General features: G+C 39.7%; 1 pseudogene; it reads right to left on the minus strand.

The window, feature by feature from the left end:
• Window positions 1-10,287: 10,287 nt before the first annotated feature.
• LOC133082511 (TLC domain-containing protein 4-like) lies at window positions 10,288-10,904 on the minus strand (annotated as a pseudogene).
• Between the last annotated feature and the right edge of the window lie 15,354 nt (window positions 10,905-26,258).

The following is a 26,258-nucleotide window of genomic DNA, read 5'->3' on the forward strand; positions in this document are numbered from 1 at the left end:
AAACGGACAGTTGGAATAAAAATTACATTTCAACTTACTATGATGTATCAAGACAATTTAAGCAGGAGTTCATTTCTTTGCATTCAGATATAACTCCATATTGTTTTAAATAAATGCAAATAATATTCCTTAAAAAGATTTTAGAGGTTGTGAAGATGGCGGAAGAGTAAGACGCGGAGATCACCTTCCTCCCCACAGATACATGAGAAATACATCTACACGTGGAACTGCTCCTACAGAACACCCACTGAACGCTGGCAGAAGACGTCAGACCTCCCAAAAGGCAAGAAAATCCCCACGTACTTGGGTAGGGCAAAAGAAAAAAGAAATAACAGAGACAAAAGAATAGGGACGGGACCTGCACCAGTGGGAGGGAGCTGTGAAGGAGGAAAGGTTTCCACACACTAGGAAGCCCCTTTGTGGGCAGAGACTGCGGGTAGCAGAGGGGGGAAGCTTCGGAGCCACGGAGGAGAGCGCAGCCACATTGGTGCGGAGGGCAAAGCGGAGATTCCCGCACAGAGGAGCGGTGCCGACCAGCACTCACCAGCCCCAGAGGCTTGTCTGCTCAGCCGCCGGGGCGGGCGGGGCCTGGGAGCTGGGGCTCGGGCTTCGGTGCTAGCCGGGAGGGAGTCCGGGAAAAAGACTGCAGCTGCCAAAGAGGCAAGAGAATTTTTCTTGCCTCTTTGTTTCGCGGCGCACAAGGAGAGGGGATTCAGAGCGCCGCCTAAACGAGCTCCAGAGACGGGCGCGAGCCGCGGCTATCAGCGCGGATCCCACAGCAACAGGGACGCAGAGGGAAAAACGGAGAGATTCCCGCACAGAGGCTCGGCGCCGAGCAGCACTCACCAGCCCGAGAGGCTTGTCTGCTCACCCGCCGGGGCGGGCGGGGGCTGGGAGCTGAGGCGCGGGCTTCGGTCGGATCCCAGGGAGAGGACTGGGGTTGGCTGCGTGAACACAGCCTGAAGGGTCTAGCGCACCACAACTAGCCGGGAGGGTGCACGAGAAAAAGTCTGCAGCTGCCGAAGAGGCAGGAGACTTTTTCTTGCCTCTTTGTTTCGCGGCGTGCAAGGAGAGGGGATTCAGAGCGCCACTTAAACGAACTCCAGAGACGGGCGCGAGCCGCGGCTATCAGCGCGGACCCCAGAGACGGGCATGAGACGCTAAGGCTGCTGCTGCCGCCACCAAAAAGCCTGTGGGCAAGCACAGGTCATTCTCCACACCGCCGCTCCCGGGAGCCTGTGCAGCCCGCCACGGCCAGGCTCCCGTAATCTGGGGACAACTTCCCCGGGAGAGCGCACGGCGCGCCTCAGGCTGCTGCAACGTCACGCCGGCTTCTGGCGCCGCAGGCTCGCCCCGCCTCCTCCGTACCGCTCCCTCCCCCCGGCCTGACTGAGCCAGAGCCCCCGAATCAGCTGCTCCTTTAACCCCGTTCTGTCTGGGCGGGGAACAGACGCCCTCAGGGGACCTACATGCAGAGGCGGGTCCAAATCCAAAGCTGAACCCCCGGAGCTGTACGAACAAAGAAGAGAAAGGGAAATCTCTCCCAGCAGCCTCAGAAGCAGCGGATTAAAGCTCCACAAACAACTTGATGTGCCTGCATCTGTTGAATACCTGAATAGACAACGAATCATCCCAAATTTAGGAGATGGACTTTGGGAGCAGGATATATTAACTTTTCCCCTTTTCCTTTTTTTTGTGAGTGTATATGTGTATGCTTCTGGGTGAGATTTTGTCTGTATAGCTTTGCTCTCACCGTTAGTCCTAGGGTTAGGTCCGTCCGTTTTTTTTTTTTTTTTTTGGCTTAAAAATTTTTTTTTTCCCTAATAAATGTTTTCTTAATAATTTTTTCCTTATTTTCTATTTTTAAAAAAAAATTTTTAATAAGTTTTTTCATATTTTTTATTTTAAAAAATTAAAAAATTTTTTTTCTTAATAAATTTTTTCTAAATAATTTTTTTCTTATTTTTAGTATAAAAAATTAATAAATCTATTTTTAAAAATTAAAAAAAATTTTTTTTTCTTAATAAATTTACTCTTAATAATTTTTTTTCTTATTTTTTATTATAATTGCTTTATTTTATTTTATTTTATCCTCTTTTTTTCTTTCTTTCCATTTTTTCTCCCTTTTATTCTGAGCCGTGTGGATGAAAGGCTCTTGGTGCTCCAGCCAGGCATCAGGGCTGTGCCTCTGAGGTGGGAGAGCCAACTTCAGGACACTGGTCCACAAGAGACCTCCCAGCTCCACGTAATACCAAACGGCGAAAATCTCTCACAGATCTCCATCTCAACATCAAGACCCAGCTTCACTCAACGACCAGCAAGCTACAGTGCTGGACACCCTATGCCAAACAACTAGCAAGAGAGGAACACAGCCCCATCCATTAACAGAGAGGCTGCCTAAAATCATAATAAGGCCACAGACACCCCAAAACACACCACCAGACGTGGACGAACCCACCAGAAAGACAACATCCAGCCTCATCCACCAGAACACAGGCACTAGTTCCCTCCACCAGGAAACCTACACAACCCACTGAACCAACCTTAGCCACTGGGGACAGATACCAAAAACAACGGGAACTACGAACCTGCAGCCTGTGAAAAGGAGACCCCAAACACAGTAAGATAAGCAAAATGAGAAGACAGAAAAACACACAGCAGATGAAGGAGCAGGGTCAAAACACACCAGACCTAACAAATGAAGAGGAAATAGGTAGTCTACCTGAAAAAGAATTCAGAATAATGATAGTAAGGATGATCCAAAGTCTTGGAAATAGAATAGACAAAATGCAAGAAACATTTAACAAGGACGTAGAAGAACTAAAGAGGAACCAAGAAACGATGACAAGCACAATAAATGAAATTAAAAATACTCTAGATGGGATCAATAGCAGAATAACTGAGGCAGAAGAACGGATAAGTGACCTGGAAGATAAAATGGTGGAAATAACTACTGCAGACCAGAATAAAGAAAAAAGAATGAAAAGAACTGAGGACAGTCTCAGAGACCTCTGGGACAACATTAAACGCACCAACATTCGAATTATAGGGGTCCCAGAAGAAGAAGAGAAAAAGAAAGGGACTGAGAAAATATTTGAAGAGATTATAGTTGAAAACTTCCCTAATATGGGAAAGGAAATAGTTAATCAAGTCCTGGAAGCACAGAGAGTCCCATACAGGATAAATCCAAGGAGAAACACACCAAGACACATATTAATCAAACTATCAAAAATTAAATATAAAGAAAACATATTAAAAGCAGCAAGGGAAAAACAACAGATAACACACAAGGGCATCCCCATAAGGTTAACAGCTGATCTTTCAGCAGAAACGCTGCAAGCCAGAAGGGAGTGGCAGGATATACTTAAACTGATGAAGGAGAAAAACCTACAACCAAGATTACTCTACCCAGCAAGGATCTCATTCAGATTTGATGGAGAAATTAAAACCTTTACAGACAAGCAAAAGCTGAGAGAGTTCAGCACCACCAAACCAGCTTTACAACAAATGCTAAAGGAACTTCTCTAGGCAAGAAACACAAGAGAAGGAAAACACCTACAATAACAAACCCAAAACATTTAAGAAAATGGGAATAGGAACATACATATCGATAATTACCTTAAATGTAAATGGATTAAATGCTCCCACCAAAAGACACAGACTGGCTGAATGGATACAAAAACAAGACCCATATATATGCTGTCTACAAGAGACCCACTTCAGACCTAGAGACACATACAGACTGAAAGTGAGGGGATGGAAAAAGATATTCCATGCAAATGGAAATCAAAAGAAAGCTGGAGTAGCAATTCTCATATCAGACAAAATAGACTTTAAAATAAAGACAATTACAAGAGACAAAGACGGACACTATATAATGATCAAGGGATCGATCCAAGAGGAAGGTATAACAATTGTAAATATTTATGCACCCAACATAGGATCACCTCAATACATACGGCAAATACTAACAGCCATAAAAGGGGAAATCGACAGTAACACAATCATAGTAGGGGACTTTAACACCCCACTTTCACCAATGGACAGATCATCCAAAATGAAAATAAATAAGGAAACACAAGCTTTAAATGATACATTAAACAAGATGGACTTAATTGATATTTATAGGACATTCCACCCAAAAACAACAGAATACACATTTTTCTCAAGTGCTCATGGAACATTCTCCAGGATAGATCATATCTTGGGTCACAAATCAAGCCTTGGTAAATTTTAAAAAATTGAAATCGTATCAAGTATCTTTTCCGACCACAACGCTATGAGACTAGATATCAATTACAGGAAAAGATCTGTAAAAAATACAAACACATGGAGGCTACACAATACACTACTTAATAACGAAGTGATCACTGAAGAAATCAAAGGGGAAATCAAAAAATACCTAGAAACAAATGACAATGGAGACACGACGATCCAAAACCTATGGGATGCAGCAAAAGCAGTTCTAAGAGGGAAGTTTATAGCAATACAAGCCTACATCAAGAAACAGGAAACATCTCGAATAAACAACCTAACCTTGCACCTAAAGCAATTAGAGAAAGAAGAACAAAAAAACCCCAAAGTTAGCAGAAGGAAAGAAATCATAAAGATCAGATCAGAAATAAATGAAAAAGAAATGAAGGAAACAATAGCAAAAATCAATGAAACTAAAAGCTGGTTCTTTGAGAAGATAAACAAAATTGATAAACCATTAGCCAGACTCATCAAGAGAAAAAAGGAGAAGACTCAAATTAATAGAATTAGAAATGAAAAAGGAGAAGTAACCACTGACACTGCAGAAATACAAACGATCATAAGAGATTACTACAAGCAACTCTATGCTAATAAAATGGACAACCTGGAAGAAATGGACAGATTCTTAGAAATGCAAAACCTGCCGAGACTGAACCAGGAAGAAATAGAAAATATGAACAGACCAATCACAAGCACTGAAATTGAAACTGTGATTAAAAATCTTCCAACACACAAAAGCCCAGGACCAGATGGCTTCACAGGCGAATTCTATCAAACATTTAGAGAAGAGCTAACACCTATCCTTCTCAAAATCTTCCAAAATATTGCAGAGGGAGGAACACTCCCCAACTCACTCTACGAGGCCACCATCACCCTGATACCAAAACCAGGCAAAGATGTCACAAAGAAAGAAAACTACAGGCCAATATCACTGATGAACATAGATGCAAAAATCCTCAACAAAATACTAGCAAACAGAATCCAACAGCACATTAAAAGGATCATACACCATGATCAAGTGGGGTTTATTCCAGGAATGCAAGGATTCTTCAATATACGCAAATCAATCAACGTGATACATCATATTAACAAATTGAAGGAGAAAAACCATATGATCATCTCAATAGATGCAGAGAAAGCTTTTGACAAAATTCAACACCCATTTATGATAAAAGTCCTGCAGAAAGTAGGCATAGAGGGAACTTTCCTCAACATAATAAAGGCCGTATATGACAAACCCACAGCCAACATTGTCCTCAATGGTGAAAAACTGAAACCATTTCCACTAAGATCAGGAACAAGACAAGGTTGCCCACTCTCACCACTATTATTCAACATAGTTTTGGAAGTGTTAGCCACAGCAATCAGAGACGAAAAAGAAATAAAAGGAATCCAAATCGGAAAAGAAGAAGTAAAGCTGTCACTGTTTGCAGATGACATGATACTATACATAGAGAATCCAAAAGATGCTACCAGAAAACTACTAGAGCTAATCAATGAATTTGGTAAAGTAGCAGGATACAAAATTAATGCACAGAAATCTCTTGCATTCCTGTATACTAATGATGAAAAATCTGAAAGTGAAATTAAGAAAACACTCCTGTTTACCATTGCAACAAAAAGAATAAAATACCTAGGAATAAACCTACCTAAGGAGACAAAAGACCTGTATGCAGAAAATTATAGGACACTGATGAAAGAAATTAAAGATGATACAAATAGATGGAGAGATATACCATGTTCTTGGATTGGAAGAATAAACATTGTGAAAATGACTCTGCTACCCAAAGCAATCTACAGATTCAATGCAATCCCTATCAAACTACCACTGGCATTTTTCACAGAACTAGAACAAAAAATTTCACAATTTGTATGGAAACACAAAAGACCCCGAATAGCCAAAGCAATCTTGAGAATGAAAAATGGAGCTGGAGGAATCAGGCTCCCTGACTTCAGACTATATTACAAAGCTACAGTAATCAAGACAGTTTGGTACTGGCACAAAAACAGAAATATAGATCAATGGAACAGGATAGAAAGCCCAGAGATAAGCCCACGCAATATGGTCACCTTATCTTTGATAAAGGAGGCAAGCATATACAGTGGAGAAAAGACAGCCTCTTCAATAAGTGGTGCTGGGAAAATTGGACAGGTACATGTAAAAGTATGAAATTAGAACACTCCCTAACACCATACACAAAAATAAACTCAAAATGGATTAAAGACCTAAGTGTAAGGCCAGACACTATCAAACTCTTAGAGGAAAACATAGGCAGAACAGTGTATGACATAAGTCACAGCAAGATCCTTTTTGACCCAGCTCCTAGAGAAATGGAAATAAAAACACAAATAAACAAATGGGCCCTAATGAAACTTAAAAGCTTTTGCACAGCAAAGGAAACCATAAACAAGACCAAAAGACAACCCTCAGAATGGGAGAAAATATTTGCAAATGAAGCAACGGACAAAGGATTAATCTCCAAGATTTACAAGCAGCTCATGCAGCTCAATAACAAAAAAACAAACAACCCAATCCAAAAATGGGCAGAAGACCTAAATAGACATTTCTCCAAAGAAGAGATACAGATTGCCAACAGACACATGAAAGAATGCTCAACATCATTAATCATTAGAGAAATGCAAATCAAAACTACAATGAGGTATCATCTCACACCGGTCAGAATGGCCATCATCAAAAAATCTAGAAACAATAAATGCTGGAGAAGGTGTGGAGAAAAGGGAACACTCTTGCACTGTTGGTGGGAATGTAAATTGATACAGCCACTATGGAGAACAGTATGGAGGTTCCTTAAAAAACTAAAAATAGAACTACCATATGACCCAGCAATCCCACTACTGGGCATATACCCTGAGAAAACCATAATTCAGAAAGAGTCATGTACCAAAATATTCATTGCAGCTCTGTTTACAATAGCCAGGACATGGAAGCAACCTAGGTGTCCATCATCGGATGAATGGATAAAGAAGATGTGGCACATATATACAATGGAATATTACTCAGCCATAAAAAGAAATGAAATGGAGGTGTTTGTAATGAGGTGGATGGAGTTAGAGTCTGTCATACAGAGTGAAGTAAGTCAGAAAGAGAAAAACAAATACAGTATGCTAACACATATATATGGAATCTAAGGGGAAAAAAAAAAAAAAAGAGGTCATGAAGAACCTAGTGGCAAGATGGGAATAAAGACACAGACCTACTAGAGAATGGACTTGAGGATATGGGGAGGGGGAGGGGTGAGATGTGACAGGGTGAGAGAGTGTCATGGACATATATACACTACCAAATGTAAAATAGATAACTAGTGGGAACCAGCCGCATAGCACAGGGAGATCAGCTCGGTGCTTTGTGACCACCTAGAGGGGTGGGATAGGGAGGGTGGGAGGGAGGGAGATGCAAGAGGGAAGAGATATGGCAACATATGTATATGTGTAACTGATTCACTTTGTTGTAAAGCAGAAGCTAGCACACCATTGTAAAGCAATTATACTTCAATAAAGATGTTTTAAAAAAAAAAAAAATTTATACCAATTTGCTTTCATTTTCTATAAATATTTTAACAGTTGTTAAATATCAGAATGCCTAATAGAATCATTTAAACTAATCCATGTAGTCAAAATATTTAATACGTAAAATGTCTAGCAAAAGTTTGTCATTTAATAAATGAAAAATTCATCATTTAATAAATGAAATGTTCTGTCTTTAACCACTTGTATCTTACGTAGGTGGATACAATCACAGAACAGCAAAGTATAGCTCCTGTAAAGATCTGACTTCAAGTAGCATGGCAGCTTGCAGTGTCTTTTTCATTTCATGTCTGTTTTATGAGGAAATGCATAGAATCTACTTTTGGATATTGAATCTGGATATTAAATTAACTATCGTGCAGCCAGCATAAAATAAGAATTGCTGACTCAGGGAATAACAAACTTTAGTTCAACACATTGATATTTTTAATTACACTTACATAGTGAGGGGCTATACTGCAGAAAGGTGCTGTTGGTGAAAGTAAAAATGAAGTTTTAAGCATGAAATAACTATAAAAATGGTAATTGCTATATGGAAACTCACTAATATATAGCTTTATATTGTCTTCCTTTTGATGGTGGGTTTAAAATCTGTGTTCAGAAACTACAGAAATATCCAAAGTCAAAAATATTTATTTCAAGTTTTGTTTATTCCTAAAGGAATGAATTTCCAAAATAGTTTTCTAATATAAATGTTTTCCTTTTAAAAAGCCATTTTTCTTGCAAAAGAGCAAGAAAAGAACAAGATAAAACCACGTGCTTTCCTACCCCTGCTAAACAACCAATACATGTTTAAGTGCCTATGTGTAGAAGGCACTAAATTTAGTAACAAATTATCAATGTAATATTAGCAGATTTAAAAACAAATACCTATATTTTATATTACTTTAATTAAGTCTTTCAAAAATAAGTGTACCTGGTATAAGCTGATCAATTTCAATTTTTCATTTAGTTACTGACTGAGATCTCAATTACCTTCTTCAAATGTTCTACAATGTATCAGGCCCTATCTGCATTGGACAGCCAAGTCAATCAAATCACATCAAATCAAAAGTCCTGAAATATCCAGCTAGCCTCCCTTCATCATCATAACATGGACAATAAGAGTGAGTCACACATTCTCCTTCAAACTGAGAAACTGAATGAATTAGATCTTTTGGTTTGGGTTCAACTAAATTCAAGTATTTACCGCTGATTAATTTTTTTCCTTAGGTAAGAATGATCATCAAAGTACTTGAGAAAAATAAATAAAGGCAATAATAGCTAACTATTTAATTCTATATTTGGGTTGTAAGGACCAAAGCAAACACAAACATACCCACACACACAAACAGAAAAAATAAGTCACCAGTCATTTATCCCCAGATAAAGCAATAATATTGATGATCAGAATGCTTGGATTAAATTATCTATCATTTTCCTATCCTTTAGGAAAGACAGAAATTCAAAGCACTCAAAGTGCTGGTTAAGCAAAAGCATGGGTGTAAATTGTGAGTAAAATATGAATACTGATTTTTTTTTTTGTAGTTTTGATCTCATCAAGAAGAGGCTTACCTTAGGAGCATGATAAATACATAAATACATAAGATTTATGGTGCTAATGATGTTGGGTTCTGAACTCAGGGGAGGTTTTGCAAATAGAAATAATATATTTTTCATAGAAAAAGTGCAAGGGACGCAGATAGAGACAGCAGTGTTAAAGCTTTTTTCTTAATGATTCCTCCTATTAGCCCAAATAGTCATCTAGAACATGCATGTTTAGAAGGAAGAATTCATCTCTTAAGGAGCTCTATTAGATCGGTCTTAAGCTTTACTACAAAAGAAAAAAGCAATAATTTGATAAAATGTTAAAAATAATAAAGTGATGTCAGAAAAATCTGAAAATGCAAGAAATATTTTCCATAACTTAACTAATTAAAGATTCTCAAAATAAGCAAAATACTTCATTATTAGTAGATGACAGCATATCTAAATGAAAAAGACATCACTTCCAATAGCCTAAGAAAAAGAACATTTCAACAATTTGGAAATTAAACACTACACAGGTATTGACAGCCATAGTAAGAAATGAGTGCAATACAACAAAATGTGGAGACCTATCTACAGATTTAAAAGCAGTTCCCATTCTTTCAGCAAAATCGGTGACATAAAACCAAGTGCACCAAATTAGCATAGTCATGTTTTCACAGAGAAAAATACCAATGCCGGTTAACAGATTTCTAAAAAGATTCACCACCATATTTATACATTTTTATTTAAACCTTTAAGATTTTATCCATGCTTATAATGCAGAAGAATATCAGAAAATAAATCTTCAGATAAAAACTAAATTTTAGTTTCTCTTTTCTAACGGTTAGAAAAAAAAGGACATTGAAACCAAGAATAACAAGTATAATTAATAAAGAAGCACAAGAACATGCCAAGAATTCAACCTATCAGAAGATATAATGTGGGTAGTAATGAAGTATGCTTATCAATAGCCCACTTTTAGTCAAGTTTTCCATTCTGAAGACTCTTTTTGGCTTTCTCTTGTCTTATGAGAGAGATGACTTTGATGCACCCCTTTGAAATTTTGATCATCCACATGACATTCATTACATCCAAAACAACACAAGTAGAGATCCAGGAACATTGAATTAAAAATCCAAGCCTCAGGTAGGCTTCCGTTCCTAACACAGAGTAAATGTAGCCATAAAAAGGAGGTATTGAGGCAATCCGCACTATGAAGAACACCACAGTCATGAGTATTCCATTGATGACATTAGCCTTGGAAAACTTAGGATACTTCAGAGCCTCAAAGAACCACCGCTGATTCACAAAAGGGCTGGAAAGTTCTGCAAGCAGGCGAAAATTCCCAATGTATCCCAGCACTCCATCCCTCAGAAATGAGGTAGCCTGAAGCAATAGCAATATTCACTTTCACAAGAGATGGATCACCCCAAAGTGGATCAGCAATAGTAGCCTCATAAAACAAGAAAATGTACAAGCCAATAACTCCAACCACCAAAGAATGACACGTAGACACTACCAAAGTGGAAAAGAAGCTGAAAGGTGAAAAAGCTGGTAAAACCAGCGCTGATGACCAATATGGTGTTGGTATCCATATTTCTTCAACCCACTTGATGCACCTGATCCTGTACCAGCCTCTAACAAGAAAGTTTTCCTGGATGCCCAAAGCACCCACCCCTTTGAGCTGAGACCCGGGAGGCACCCCCAGGCAGCCCCAGCAGCCCGAATCACACAGCCCGGGAAACGCGAGTGGAACGCTGGGCATCTGGATAGCGCGGGGGCCGCGGGCCTCGGGACACCATCTGCGCCCAGAGCTGCGCCGGAGCCCGCCGGGCTAGGAAGATGCTGAGCTGGCAGCACACACCTGCTAATAAAATGTTTTTAAAAATTAAAAAAAATATATCAGAACACTGGTTACCTCTGAAGGGCATTGAGGGCAGGGAATGACTAGGAAGGGGCATAAGGGAGATTTCTGATGATCCTATTCTGTATCTGGACAGAAGTTTGGATTACACACTTGTATGTATATGTCAAAACTCAGCCAATGTACCACAAGATTCATACTTTTTGTTGTATGTAAATTTTACATTAAAAGAAAAAAAGAACCTTAGAAAATTATTGAACTCTAGCTAATGACATGCATACTGAAGTGTTTAGGGAGAAGTGTACCAAAGTCTTCAACTTACTTTGGCTTCAGAACGATAAATGCAACAGATCAATGAATGTATAAATAGGGTGGCTAGATGGGAAAGTATGTTATAAAGCCAGTTCGACAAAATGTAAGTTGTAGAATCTATATGATGGGTATACAAGTGTTCACTGAAAAATTCTTTCAGCTTTTCTGCGTCTTTGAAAGTTTCATAATAAAATGCTGGAAAAAATTTAACTGGAATCTTCCCCTCCCCCCTCCAAAAAAACAAAAGCAACAAGAAATCCAAGAATCCAACCCAGCAGCGCTCATTTAAAACTGAAACACACCACATGCTTTCCGCCTTAAGTAACAACAAGGTGAAATAAGAAATTAACCAAGGGCAAAACTTGGTGTCTTTCAAATGAATTTCAGGGCTTTGATTTATTGTTTACGAAGGAGGTAGGCACTACTTCCTCAGAAGACATGAATCAGCATTTGTAGAAGATAAAAAGGAGCCAGGTGCCTATTTCTGTATTCATTTGTAAAGCTGTGTGGGCGAGTGTAAAAAAAAAAGAACAGAGAATAACAAGCGCAACCATACCCCGGGGGCCTTTCTCTCATTCCCTAGGTTATGTACTGTGTATTTTATCAGGGATGTAGCAAAGGGCCTCATGCTCCCTCTCTGAATCTTCCAAATTCTATCCCTGTCCTTTTCCCTAGATTGAAACCTGAAATCTATTCACAGATCCTAGCCTTAAGATAAGGCTTTGATCCCACCCAGGTGCAGGAAAGACTAGCGTAAACGCAAGATCTTAAAGGCAGATACAGGGATGTGCTGTGGTGGGGTGAATGAGAGTCTAGTAGCGAGGCTGCTTAAGTAACCCGGGAGTCTTGCGGGAAGGGCTAGAAGAAGAGGGAGGAAGGAAAAACCACTTTGATGATCCCCACACATCTGCACAAATAACCCAAATAAATACACAAATAATGCAGTTCATATTAGACAAATTCAAAAGTTGTTTAAAGCCCAAAGGAAAAATAAATCCAGCAATAATACAATCACCCAGAGCTAGTATATTTCCATCCAGAATTTTTTTGTTATGCATTCTGAGTTTTTAAAATTTATTTTTTATTTTGAGATAATTGTAGATTCATATGCAGTAGTAAGAAAAAATACTAAGAGGTCTCATGTAACGATTACCCACTTTTTCCCCAAAGCTAACATCTTGCAAAACTATAGTACAATATCAGCACCAGGATATTGGCATTGATACAGTCAGGATACAGAACAGTTCCATCACTGCAAAAATCCCTCATGGTGCTCATTTATAACCTCATTCACTTCCCTCATATATCCACCCACTCAACCTCTGTCAATCATTAATCTGTTCTCTATTTCTACAATTTTGTTATTTCAGGAATGTTATATAAATAAAGCATATAGTATGTAACCTTTGGGATTGGCTTTTTTTTTTTGCTTAGCATAAGTATCTGCAGATTCATCCAGGTTGTGTGTTTCAATAGTCTTTGTATCTAAAGTGAGTCTCTTGTAGAAGTATATAGTTGGATCATGGGTTTTTTTAATCCATTCTGACAATTTAATCTTTTAATTGTAGAGTTTAATCCCTTCACGTTTGAAGTATTTGCTGATAAGGAAAGGCTTCTGCCATTTTGCTTTGTCTTCTATATACCATACCTTTTGTTCCTCATTGCTTCCTTTACTGCCTTTTTGTGATTCTTTTTTTTTTTCTAGTGTACTGTTTTGATTCCTTTCTTGTGTGTTTTAATGTATATTTTAAAGTTGTTTCTTTAGTGGTTACCTTGGTGATTACAATCACCATCTTAACTTTATAACAATCAGGTTTGAATTAATAACAACTTAGTTTCAATAGTATAAAAAACTACTCCTTTACAGTTCCATGCTTTCTTTATGTTGTTATTGTTACATCTTATATCTTTACTCTTTGTATGCCCAGTAATATAGATTTATAATTATTGTATTAGATACTTACCTTTTAAATCATACAGAGGAAAAAATAGGAGTTTCAAAGAAAAAAATGCAATACTATTATTGGCTTTTATATTTACCTATGTAGGTACCTTTATCCTTGAATAAATTCCATAGTTTATGGTGTATAATTTCTTTTATATTGATATATTGCTGAGTTCTATTTCTTAACATTTCAAGGATTTTTCCATCTATGTTCATGAGGAATATTGGTCTGTAGCTTTCTTCCTTTCCTTTCCTTCCTTCCTTCCTTCCTCCCTCCCTCCCTTCTTTCCCTCTTTATTTACTGCTATAACTTTCCCTCTCAGCACTGCTTTAGCTATTTTCTGCAAATTTTGATATGTTGTCTTTTCATTTTTACTCATTTCTATATATTTTTTCTTTCTTTTTGTCCCATGGATTATTTAGAATTATGTTGTTTACTTTCCAAGTATTTGTTGCTTTTCCTATTATCTTTATGTTATTAATTTCTAGTTTGATTCCTTTGTGGTCAGAGAACACACTTTGTATGATTTCTTCTCTTTTTCTCTGGCTGTTTTCAAGGATTTTTCTTTCTCTAGTTTTCATTAGTTTAATTATGATGTATCTTGGCATAGATTACTTTGGGTTTGTCCTGTTTGGAGTTCACTTCTTGAATCAGTAAGTTTATGTTCCTTGCTAAATTTAGGAAGGTTTGAGCCATTATTTTTTAAAGTAACTTTCCAGCCTTGATCTCAGCCATAAAAAGGAATGAAATTGGGTCATTTGTAGAGACGTGGATGGACCTAGAGAGTGTCATACAGAGTGAAGTAAGTCAGAAAGAGAAAAGCAAATATCGTATAATAACGCATACATGTGGAATCTAGATAAATGGTATAGACGATCTTATTTACAAAGCAGAAATAGAGACGGAGACTGGGATTGACACATATACATTATTGATACCATGTATAAAATAGACAACTGATGGGAACATACTGTATAGCACAGGAAACTCTACCTAATGCACTGTGGTAACCTAAATGAGAGGGAAGTCCTAAAGGGAGGGGATATCTGTATGTGTACGGCTGATTCATTTTGTTGTGCAGTGGAGGTTAACACAACATTGTCAAGCAACCATACTCCAATAAAAATTAATAAAATAAAATTGTTTGATTCGAGAGTGTTCATAATTATGTTTTGGAGTGATTCTATAACAGCTGCTTTAAAATCTTTGTCAAATAATCCTAACATCTCTATCTTCTCAGTGTTGGCATCTATTGATTGTCTTTTTTCACTCAGTTTGACATATTCCTGGTTCTTGTCATGATGAGCGATTTTCAATTGAAACCTGGACATTTTCATATTATGTTCTGAGTCTCTGGATCTTATTTAAACCTTCTGTTTAAGTTGACTTTATTTGACACCATTCCAGTGGGGGAAGGAGAGAGTGCCACCTCACTAGTGGATATAGAAATCCAAGTTTCCCACTTGGCCTCTGTTGACATCCAAGTTAGGGAAGCACGCCTCATTTTTGCTGTGTGGGGCTGGGAGTTCTTGTTCTCCATGCAGCTTCAATTGACATAATGTTAGGCATGGTTTCATTACTCTCCACTAGGCCTCCTCTGACACCACCCCAGTAGAGAATGTGAGGGATACCTTGCTACTGCTTGTGGGCACGGAAGTCCAGGTCCTCCAGGTGGTCTCTCTGATACCACAGTGGAAGGAGGGCTCATTACTGCCTGGTGGAAATGAAAGTCTGAGCTCTCTACTTTGACCTATTCTGTAGGGGATGTTCATTACAGCTTTGCAAGGTGAAAGTCTGTACTCCCTACTTGGCCTTTGCTAGTGGGAGTGGGGGTGAAGTCATGGTTTTTTCAGTGGTGTTTGACTGGAGTAGAACAATTATTTTATGAATGTTTTCTATCTTGTTAAGCTGTTCCTTTCCTGTTCCTTTGTCTAGAGAGAGCAAGCTTTTGTTGGGCTTTTTTTTTTTCTATATGCATTGGTGTTTCTGGGTTGCTGGCTTCTTCAGCTTCAAGTCTGAGAAATATGAGATAAAAAGAAAACTCAGGGAATTCACCAGTGTATCGCTCTTCAGGTCCTGAGGTGCCTAACCAGTCTGCATTCTTTTTTCAAACTTTTAGAATTTTGCATGCTTGTTTTATGTACAATGCCCAGGGTTTTTAACAGTACTTAGTGGGATTAATGGGAAAAAAATATGTCTACTCCATCCTTCTGGACCTAATTCATGTTTACATTGCCCTAGACTCTTTCAGTCCTCCAGTGTGACAGCCAGTGTTATTTCACACAAGGACCACAGGACTGAAGAAGTAACAGATCATAATCAAGAATATCCTTGATTGTAAACCAAGGAAGGAAAGAAACACAGCTTGATCTATTTGCATCTGTGTGTTTTTATAGACAGAACCAATCCAAGAGTAGTCACTCTCATCATCACTGCCCTCAAATTGATCAAGCTCTGTGGGGATGGGACACAGAATGAATTTTTTTAGAAGGGACAGGGAAGAATCAAGATGGATACAAAGACAGGAAAAGAGCAGTGACATTTAAGTGGTAATGCCAAAGGTAGCCCCCTTCAATAAGGAGAATTTACTTTTTCTCAATCTTTTTACAGAGTACAGCACAGACAAGTCCCCTGATAGGCGCTGTCCCTTCCGCTCAGATTGCTGCTCCTAAGACTAATTATAAGCTATTCTGGAACTTACACTGGTCCAGGGCATAGTCCAGAGCAAGCAGATACAGAAAGATTGTGAGCATAGGCCTATGGTAAATCCAGCACTAATCCAAGGAGGTTTCATTGGTCCAGGAGCTGTCTGAGTTGTCAGGGATGGGCATACCATAGAAGATTACACCTAAGCTAAATCTTTAAAGATGAATGGGAGTTTTCTGGATAAAAGGGTGAAAGGAGGCAGGTCCTAACTGGCTGCATGAGAATCCTCTGAGAACCTTGCTTTCTTAGTCTGCTTGGGTTGCCATAACAAAATACCATAGACTGGGTGGTTTAAATAACAGAACTTTGTTTTTTCACAATTCTGGAGGCTGGTAGCCCAAGATCAACATGATAGGTTTCTGATGAGAACTGTCTTCCTGGCTTGTAAATGGGTGCCTTCTTGCTGTGGGCTCACATGACCTTTCCTTAGTGCATGCATGCAGAAAGAGATATCTCTTTCTTCCTCTTCTTATAAAGCCACCAATCCTATTGGATTAGAATCACTCTCTTATGATTTTATGACTTCTATTAACCTCAATTTCCTTCTAAAAGCTCTATCTCCAAATACAGTCACATTAGGGGTTAGGGTATTATTGCATGAATGTTGAGGGGACACAACTTAGTCCGTAGCACTTGCTAAAAATGAGAATTGTGAAGCCAGCTGGACCCCCCTCCCCCAGAGATTCTGCTTTGATAGTCTATGTTTAGACCCCATAAATCTGTGTTTTGAACAAAAACACCATGTTATTTTAATGGAAAGCTAGGATTAGGAAGAGAGTGGAAGATGTCAACAAAATAAAGGAATAGAGGATACTAAAGAGGGATGGCATGAACTTTAGAGATATTGAAAATTAATAGGGTGTTTTGGTCACCGATTCTAAAGTGTGTGTGGGGGGGAAGGGTTCTCCCACATCACCAAGCAATTCTTGGACACCAGCAGGATGCCCTACAACTCAACTCAATTCTGACCTATCTACCCAGAGACAGCATCAGATCCCATAGGTTAAGGGTTCAGTCTTGCAAGACTGTCCCCATCCCCCTCTTCAGATGCCAACAGCAAGTCCAGGTTGTCACCTGTGCCTTTTTTTTTAACTTTTTATTTTGTATTGGAGTCTAGTTGATTAACAATGTTGTGATAGTTTCAGGTGTACAGCAACGTGATTCAGTTATACATATACATGTATCTATTCTTTTTCAAATTCTTTTCCCATTTAGGTTGTTACATAATATTGAGCAGAGTTCCCTGTGCTATACAGTAGGTCCTTGTTGGTTATCCATTGTAAATATAGCAGTGTGTACATGTCAGTCCCAAACTCCCTAACTACCCCTTCACCCCAGTCACCTGTACTTTTGACCAACCAGCTCTAGATCAGAGGTCTCAACGACCTCCTCCTTAGGTTCAATTAATTTGCTAAAGCAGCTCACAGAACTCAGAGAAACATTTTACTTACTGGATCACCAGTTTATTATAAAAGGATATAGCTCAGGAATATCCAGATAAAAGAGATGCATAGTGCAAGGTATGGGGAAAGGGCACAGAGTTTCTGTGCTCTCTCCAAGTGCACCACTTCCTCAAATCTCTACATGCTCACCAACCCAGAAGCTCTCCGAACTGCATCATTTTGGACTTTTATGGAGGCTTTATTACATAGTCATGATTGATTTAACCATTGGCCACTGGTGACTGATTTAATCTCAAGCCCCTCTCCCCTCCCTAGAGGTCAGGGGAGTGGGGCTGAAAGTCCCAACCCTCTAATCTCTTTCTCCTGGCAACCAGCCCCATCCTTAGGTGGGGTCTAAAAGTCACCCCATTAACATAATAAAAGACACCTTTATCATTTTCCTCACTTAGGAGCTCTGTGCCGGAAGCAGGGATGAAGACCAAATATATATTTCTTATTATAAACCAAAAGTAGTACTATATAGTTGAGAAGTCAAAACTGATATGCGAGATAATGGGTGTCTGTTACAAGAATTCCATTAAGTGTTAGCTTGGCTGATACAAGCACTGGTGGTGGCAGGAGGAAGGGAGGATTCAGTGAATCAACACAAGGAGGTGATAATGAGTGTAGTATTATTCCTGGGGACCGGGGCCTGTCTGCCTGAACAGAAGATCTTTACATAGGAGCAGGGAGAGACAGTCAGTGGATTAGGGTGGAGCCAGATATAGAGTAGACTAGGAAAATCAGAGAGAAGTATTTGTACTTGAGGTGGTAAGTTGATGGGTCACCACTTGTTGAAGGGACCACATGAAAGAAAAGCCAAGATGCAGCCATATTGGGTTTCTGCCCTCACTCCTCTAATAAGCTGGTTGGCAGCTGCGACTCTCCAGGCATGGTGGGTGAAATATGGTGAAGTAGAGAGACATCTCTATGTGAGGGTCCATACCTAGAGAAGTAGTGGGGATAGGAGTCTGAAACAAGACTGATGACAACCTAAGAGCTCCAGGATTAAGGACTCAGATTTAGAAAAATAATCTTTCTAGAGGAAAAGGGTAGTGATGCAAAGATACAAGAAATAGTAAGATGAGGTCTATTTTATATATAATGATCCACCCAAAACCAGAAACTTTGGGGAAGCTATTGATGTCTGATTTCATATCTCATATTCCCCAAAATGCTTAGCACACAGCCTCATGCACTGATGATGTTCGACAAATTTGAGCATAAATAAAAAGATTTGTTTTTATTTAGCTTGCTGGTTTGTACAGTCTTAAAGCTCCTAGAGTAGGATGACTGAATAAAATAAGTCCATCATGAAAATGGTTATTGAGCATCTACTATGTGCAAAGCACTGCTATTGAGCTAGTCAGAAACAAATCTTTGTTCAGGGGTGATGCACGACCTTAACCAAAATAGCTGTTAGATGTCTAATACTGTGTACCTCTAGGATAGGCTACATAACTTCATCTTCCTAGAAAGATCAATAACACCTATGATTTCAACTTTCTTGGACAAATACAATCAAGAGAGGCAGTATTGCATAATGGTTAAGAGCACAGACTCTTGGGTCAGGCTGCCTGTGTTTAAACCTTTGCTATGTCAATTACTTATAGTTTGACTTTGGTCAAGTTACTTACCTTCTCTATGCCTACTTTTACTCAATTATAAAATATGATAATACATAGTATCTACCGCCCAGGACATTGTAATTCACAAATCAATGTAGGTAAAATGTTTCACTAGTTCCAGGCACACTGTATGCTTTTGTTAAAAAGTTACCATTATTATTGTTACTTAGCCCTTCTGAAACAATTGGTTATTTATTGATATTGCTTATTTATACGTTAGTTGCACTTAGTCCCTGAGCAACAGTCTTATCGACTATAAATATATTGTTCTTATAGCTTTATGATAACTGCTACCGTCCCTGTTGCTCAGTTAAGAGAAATACTGAGAGATTGCTATTTGCAGGCTTTGGGGTCGGATTGCCTTGGTTCCGATCTAAGTTCTGCTTTATACTAACAGTGCGAGCCGAAACGAGGTATTTCAGCTCAACTGAGCCTTCGGTTTTCTCACCTATGACTCAAGGATAATATTATACACCTCATAGGGCTGTTGTGAGGCCTAAACTGGATGAGTGTGAAGTGGCCAGTGGCTGGCACAGAGTAAGTGATCAACAATAGCTAAGTGGCGTACACTGTAACTCTTGGGAGGGAGAGAAGTCAGGGACTGAAGCTCCCTCCTCCCACCCAGAGTAAGAGCTCTGGTGTGGATCAAGAGTAACATGGAGTTCTGGAGTCCACAGAGCCACACAATTAGACCACCCTGCTAGGGTGGAGTATAGAAAATATAAATAGAACTGGCTTAAGGCAAACAAACCCTTGCTTTCTTTTGGCTCTCTTGGAGCCCTTCTATTCTGCATAGCTTGCTCTTTTTATTCTTTCTGATCCCAGAGGGCTGGTGCAGTAAGGCACCATTCCCTAGCTCTTGGAAATTTGAGCAGGACCAGGGTGCGGAGACAGAGGGTAGGTGGCTTAGCCCATCTAGGTCTTATAAAAAAGAGAGGGGTGGGCTTCCCTGGTGGCGCAGTGGTTGAGAATCTGCCTGCCAATGCAGGGGACACGGGTTCGAGCCCTGGTCTGGGAAGATCCCACATGCCGCGGAGCAACTAGGCCTGTGAGCCACAACTACTGAGCCTGCGCGTCTGGAGCCCGTGCTCTGCAACAAGAGAGGCCACGATAGTGAGAGGCCCGCACACCGCGATGAATAGTGGCCCCCACTTGCCACAATTAGAGAAAGCCCTCGCACAGAAACGAAGACCCAACACAGCCATAAATAAAAAATTAATTAATTAATTAATTAATTTTTAAAAAAAAGAGAGGGGTGATGAGAGAGAGAGGGAATGGCAGAACACTTTTCTCTATGGCCTCATTTACTTCCTCCTTTTAGGCCAGGTTCTAAGATCCAGTGATGGAAGATATGGTGTGGGCCATGGAGAGAAGGACCAAAGAGCATCTTCAGCGTGCTGCTTAGCCTGCCCTCTTGTATGAGCCCCATGCAGGATGGGAAAAGGAAGTCCTTGGCAGCATACATGGTCCAATTCAGGACTGAATAAAGAGTGTTCCCTTGGTGATATCTATCTCCTGAGTACTGTAGAGGTTTTCTAAAATGGCCACAAATTCATTGAAACTCCTCCCATCCCTCTCCTTGAGTCAAGGTGGCCCTGTAACTGCTTCAACCAATACAATACAGCAGAAGTGACACTATATTACTTCTGACGTTAGGTCATTAAAAAGCCACGCAGCTTTTACCTGGTTCTTTTAGGATAATCTCTCTGAGGGAAGTCAATTGCCCCTTAAGAAGTTAAATAACCTTGAGATTGCCGTGCTGGAGAAGCCACATGTAGGCACCACAGGCAACAATCTCTGTTTATCCAGTCTTCCAGCCATTCCCACCAATGCACCAGACATGGAAGTAAAGCCATCCCATCCATCACCTAAGTACCTTGAGTGCCCTCAGCTGACACCACAAGGAGCAAGGCTCCCAGCGAAGCTCTGCCCCAATTCCCGAACCACAGAATCCGTGAGCATAATAAAATTGTTGGTGTGCCACTAAGCTTAGAATGGTTTATTATGCAGCAACTGTTACTGAAACAAGTACTTAGTTAGGGTCAGCAGATGGTTAGTTGAGGTTTGAGGGACCCAAGACACCCCCCCCAAATCTCTCTCTTCCTACAGAATATGACCCTGGCTTTGTGGTGGTGATGCTTCTCTTCTACCTCATTTTAGCTCATTTTAAAAAATAAGGCCATGGCCAAACACTAAGTGGTGATAGGAGCAACTTGACCTGGTCCAAGAGATGGGCAAGCAGAAAAAGAAAAATAAATACTGGGGGTAAAATTAGTATTTCCTAGGTAATTTTGTGAGAAGGAAGTGCCAGGTCGACCGGGATCAACTTCTGAATCTGTCCCTAGTTATCTTTATCCTGAGAATTTACCTCTGCCTGCTCTGGCTCCAGGGGGACAGCCACAAATGTTGGTTCCTCCCACCATCAGCACAGCTGCCCTCTCCTGTTGCTTCATGTGGACTCATTCTGAAAAACTGGGAATGGTGATAATCATGACCATCCCATTTCAGAATCCTTGGAAGGGCCAGTGAGGTTGGTGCAAACCAAAAGGAGGAGTTGGAAATGGCCAAGGTAGCCAATGTCTTACCACTTGGGTTTTTGATTGTAAACTTTGCTGATCTGAAGGAAGTCGAGGTGTTTTCGAAGAAGCATCCAAGATCAGGTGTCCACTGTTAATTAGAATCCTAGAATTTAGAAGCATAAAGACCCTCGAAGGTCTTCTAGTTCAATTCCCTCATTGTACCCATGAGAAAACTGAAGCTCTGAAAGGGGAAGTGATTTGGATAAATGTTTTAAACCAGTAAGTGGCAGAAGCAGAAAGAAAAATCTGGTTTTCTAAGTCCTAATCCAGAGTTATTCTCACCATACTCTACATCAGTGCCTCACAAACTTTCATGTGCACACAAATCACTTGGGGATCTTGTTTAACTTAAGATATGCCATGGGGGTATGAGATTCTTCATTTGTAACAAGCTCTCAGTTGATGCCAATGCCGCTGGTCCTTGGACCACACCTTGAATAGCAAGGCTATTGGGCATAATTAGTGGGAGAAGCCAAGAAATCCTCTTTTTCTTGAAGTGTAAGCATCACCATCAGTGTTCTGTCATTTGTGTCTTTTACCCCATGACTATTTTTCATTTGCCATCTCCTTATATTCCCCATTCCTTTTGAACATTTTGCCACTTGCCTTGGTATTAGCACCAGGAGATGATGAAATAAACACGTACAAGAGAAAAGATAAGAAGAAATGTGATGGTATGGCTAAGTTCATTTTGCTTCTCCTTAGTGGCTTTCTGCAAAAGGTTTGTTGAAGGTAGAGGTAGAAATTGGCTCCAAAACAAGTTTGGGGGTTATTTCTGGATTTCCTGTCCCCTGTATTCATGGAAAATCCAGAGCATGCTGTATGAATATATAATAGTGTGCCCAGTTTTCTTGTGTGGTTTGTGGAAACTGGTCACATTGCTTTACAGCCGTACCACATATATTTAAAGGCTATAGCTATGCAATGGGGTTTCTGTCCAAATGATTCAGAAAATTGCTTCAATCCTTTACTTTGTCAGTAGAGTTTTGGCTGGTACTTACAGAAGAAGTAGACAAAGAACAGAAACTTATGCCTTCTATTTATGCTAGCGACGACCTTCAACTTAAGCAAGATTATTTCCCTTCCCAGATTTAGAAAATATATGCTCCCATTGAAGCTGGTTCTAAGTCTTTTCAGCTCTGTGACCCCTGTGATCTTAAACAGTTCACCTACCTCTCTGGAACTCAGTTCCCTCATTTTACGAATGAGGGATGGGACTACTTCTAAAGTTCTAACATTCCAATTACTGTCTTCAGGTGTGGATAGTGGTCACTGACGAGCAAGACAATGATTAAGGCCATGAAAACATCGGCTTCAACCTTGTCCTCCAGGTTCTCTTACTTCCTAACTTCCTAGAAAAGAGACACACACATTAGAAAGATTTTCAGCCACAAGAATTGAAACAATGCCTTTTCTGTTTATACCTTAGTTATCCAGAAAAATAAATAAGCCAGAACACATCTCTCAGACATCCAAAAAAACAAAAAAACAAAAGAGGAGTTCTGGTAACCTGAGGCTTCCCAGCTTCCCTCTGATGAGCTTTTCTGCTTGTGTCCTTTAAGCTTGTTGGTGACAATAAGCAGGACTAAGGGTGGGAGTGGGAGCCGCTGGAGTCTGGACTCAGTGGGCCGCAGGGCAGGCTGACAATCATGTTTTCTTAAGAGGTGTCAGGAATGCTCTTGGTCGTACATGAAATGCCAGGAAATGTTTAGCAGTTCTTTCAAAGGAGATTCATATTCAAATGCCTTTGCCACCAGTTTAGAAAGAGAGCATAGAAGGAAATGTCAAGCTACTCCCTTACCTTGTAACTTAGACCTTGGGGAGTCCCCTTGGTGAAGCAGTTCTGTGACTGCCTAGCACACACAAGCACTCAATGTTTCAAGAACTGACTTGAATGCTTCTGGCCCCAGAAGAAATTAAAAAGCAATATTATATTATAAAATATGGATTAGCCCAACTGGAACTGCATCATTTCTCTATAGGTCCTCACTTCCCTATAGGTCCTCACCCTGGAGTTAGACACTACCTGATTTATTTGTGTTTCTCTGGTGGTTTTTTGTCTTTGTTTTTTGTATCTGGCTTCTGTAATAAATCAGAAAGACATTCTAAGGTGCCACATTATTTCACTGGGATCTAATTTTACAGAGAGCAGGGTTTCTCAGCCTCGGCATCATTGACATTTGGGGCTTGGTCATTCTTTGCTGTGGGGACTGTCCTGTGCATTGCAGGATGTTTAGCGGCATCCCTGGCCTCCACCCACTAGATGCCTGTAGCACCTTCCTCCCAGTGTGACAACCAAAAATGTCTCCAGACACGGCCAAGTGTTCCCTGGGGGACAAATCCACCCCTCCTCGTTTCAGTCCATCTGGCCCCTGTACAAGAAGCCCACCTTTCAATGAGAGGTTATCAAAGAAGATTTCTGTGCATAACTTGGCATCTGCTAATGGTCTTCCTCCTCTGCTTGTTGATGTCCTCATCCATCAAGGAGCCTCTCCAAAGAACCAGGTTAGATGGACAGAAATCTTTCATCTTAGCTTGACACTTTCATCTGCCACATGGGCCTTCCCCTGCAAGTCCTTTGCAACAATGACAAATAAACCTTGACACAGAGCTGAGGTCTGGTCTATTCAAGAAAACCATTGCATCTGATTTTGAGTTTTTGGTTCTGAGAGGCATTGGTGGCTCCTGTGTTTCAAACAGAGGTAAGAGACAGGAAGGAAGGAAGGAAGGAAGGGAGGGAGGGAAGAAGGGAGGGAGGGAGGGAGGGAGGGAGGGAAAATAAAGAACCAAAGAGAGAGAGAAAAAACAAAACAAAACAGAGAGGGTGTCTGGTCTATCCTTCACATCTAAGGAAGAAGAAACCTAAGCCAGCTCAGGCAGACTTGGCCATATGTTTTAAAATATTCACAGAAGGAAATTTCACACTGCAGCCTGTCAATACTGCCGATTCTAGTCATGAATTTTGCATTCCATTTGAGACTTCTGTTTACTGGAGTTATAAAAGGAGAGGCACTTCTAGATAAACATCTTATTCCAGAGCATGGTAGGAAGGAACCAGAGCTGAAACTATGCATTTTCAGTGTGGCAAAGCAAGCTGATAGCTCAGAAACCTGGGTTTTCAGCCTAGGTCTTTTTCTAGTCAGCAGTGTGATCTTGGACAAATCATCTTTCTATGGCCTTGTTTCTTTCATCTGGAAAATTACAGAAAGTTGGACTGTAAAATCTCTAAGTTCTCTTCTTCTAAGACAATACACCAAAAATTTGGTTCTTAAAATTTGCTGAAGAGCACCTTGGAATTTGATTTCCAAGCAACTAATGCCGCCATCTTGTGGCCAAAAGAAAGGTTTCTTTTTGTTATAAAGGTAACTTTCTCCTTCAGATAGGGCACAAATGATGATTTGCCTTCACTCAGTACATTTTCTATCTATCATCTGTCTATCTATCTATCTATCTATCATCTATCTATCTGCCTACCTATCTACCCATCCATCCATTCTATTTTTTATTTTCTTTTAAAGTATAACATTCACAAGGGTGATAAATTTTGACAAACTGAGATCATGAAAGAGAACATTGCCAGATCCCAGAAGCTCCCTTGTGTCCCTTTTCAGTCACTACCCCCCACCCTACACACACATACACATAGACATAATGAATTTCACAAATGTAATGTCAAGCAGAAGTAACCAGATGCATAAGTTACTACCTGCTCTCCTTCCAAGGGTTACCACTATCCTGATTACTAATAGCATAGATTAGTTTTGCTTGATTTTGTACTTTATATAAATCGAATTGTGCACTATGTACTCTTTTGCATCTGGCTCCCTTTGCTTAACATTATGCTCATGAAATTCATCCATATTGTTGCGTGTAGCTGTAGATCGTTCTCATTGCTGTATAGTAGTCCTCAAGAGCCTTTAAAAAAATTATTCTGTAATCAAATTAAATTTTTTTTTAGTAAAAAAGTAATTATGGGCATGGTAGAAAATTTTTTTTAAGTTACTCATAACTCTCCACCTAAAGGCAACCATCATTAATATTTCGGTGTATTTCATTCCAGTATTGTTTCTATACATATTTTTCAACATATTTAATATAATTGTATATAGGATCATATATTTTTTTTATTACATTAATACTATAATGTAAACACTTCACTATGCTGTTAAAAGTCTTCATGGATATCATTTTTAATAAATAGCATTCTCTTACTGTTAGACATTTGGGATGTTTTATTTGTTTATTTTGTTTTGCTTTGTTTTTTGTTTGTTTTGTTTTTTACTATTAACAAACACAATGAACATCCTTGACCACAAAATGTTTTCTGTTCTTCAGGGGGGTTGCCTTGTAAGGAAATATCAGAAGTAGGATTATTTGGTCAAAGCTTTTAGCAACAGGAGACCGTTCCAGTTTGTGCCTAGAAGGCAGTGATAAGAGACTGGGGAAGGAACTGGCTCCTACTGAGCGCCGAG

The sequence above is a fragment of the Eubalaena glacialis genome, chromosome X (genome assembly GCF_028564815.1).
Source record: "Eubalaena glacialis isolate mEubGla1 chromosome X, mEubGla1.1.hap2.+ XY, whole genome shotgun sequence".
Lineage (NCBI taxonomy): Eukaryota > Metazoa > Chordata > Mammalia > Artiodactyla > Balaenidae > Eubalaena > Eubalaena glacialis.